At 36.1% G+C, this 1,374-nt stretch overlaps 1 pseudogene; it reads left to right on the forward strand.

Annotated features, from left to right (window-relative positions):
* Positions 1–875: 875 nt before the first annotated feature.
* The window catches only part of LOC108770073 (multidrug resistance-associated protein 4 pseudogene), a 1,706-nt pseudogene continuing 1,207 nt past the window's right edge, over positions 876–1,374 (forward strand).

Genomic DNA, 1,374 nt, shown 5'->3' on the forward strand with positions numbered 1-1,374 from the left:
GCGTTTGATGGCTTCACCATCAGTAGCAGCGCTTTCTGGAAAAAGAGAACAAAAAACTTGTTAATTACTCTTCGTTTTTAACAGAGAATATAATGCATTAACACTAGTCACCATAAACGCATTTGTAAACAAAGAAGATACATACCGTTTTACTTATTTTTTGTCGACGTTGATGGTGACATTGGCGACTTCGTTTTTTCTTCAGGACATTTCCAGTATCGCGCTTTCTCCCTCGACGGTGGTGGTGAACTTGGCGGACTTGGTGACAACCGACGGTACCCCTTGCGCTCGATCAATTTTCGGCGAATAGATTCTTTTATTTTATCCATATTTGTAATGCTTAACGCTCGCCACTAAAGCTTAAGATTAAATGAGAAAAAAGTTCTAACGCTGTCTATATATACACTGCCTATATAAACTGCCTATATACAATGTTTTTATATATGTCTCTCATCCAGTCTTAATTTGTGCAAATAGGGCACATATCGCACGAATATATAAAAAAACAAGGCAGTCTGCACTCTGAACAGAATTTTCCTTCTATTGCTGCATGTGATTTAATCACATGTTCACAAATTTTGCGTCTATGATCGATGCAATTTAATCGTGTCATGCACGTCATGCACAAAATTGATGAACCCGTTGTCCAATAAAAATATACTGCGCACTGTTTTGTTAGCTCATTCAGTGCCATTATTTCCTCAGGTTGCACTATTTTGCTTTTAATGTCGCCGTCATTCTGATCTTCACTCTGATCACTATCGTAGCCGTCACCATCCGGTAATGCGGCCACGTCCTCATCATCATCATCATCATCATCATCCATAATATCCTCAAAATTCACTTCTTCGTCGATTATTTCGTCTACGATGTCCATGAAGTCTTCTTCTTCTAGTATATCACGAATAATATGCACATATAAATTTTCCATCGATTACTCAGTATACTACACTATACGATGTAACTTTAAGAAAGCTCGCTTCTAGACTGTACACTTCTAAACCCAAAATTCATACTGTAACCCTTCTCTTCAACTGGAGTAGGTATCCTTTTTTCTAATTTTTTTCAGGAATACTTCAAAATTATATCTTCATGAACTTAAGAAATTTTAAAATTCTAGAGTTTCACTTAAAGTGTTTCACTTAGAATGTTTCAATTCCTTTTGTCTCATATACAAAAATACAATTACCGATTTTTTAATAGCAGCCAGATGTCGGCGCTCGAAATATCGATCATTTCTACCGCGACCAATCTTTACGTACTTATCTTAAGATAAAGCATGCTTCTCTCCTCATAAGAATTTATGAAAATACAATTCTATCGAGTTTCACTTACATTTACACCTCTACTAACCTCGAAACATATTGCAAAAAC

The sequence above is a fragment of the Trachymyrmex cornetzi genome, unplaced genomic scaffold (assembly GCF_001594075.2).
Source record: "Trachymyrmex cornetzi isolate Tcor2-1 unplaced genomic scaffold, Tcor1.1 scaffold99, whole genome shotgun sequence".
Lineage (NCBI taxonomy): Eukaryota > Metazoa > Arthropoda > Insecta > Hymenoptera > Formicidae > Trachymyrmex > Trachymyrmex cornetzi.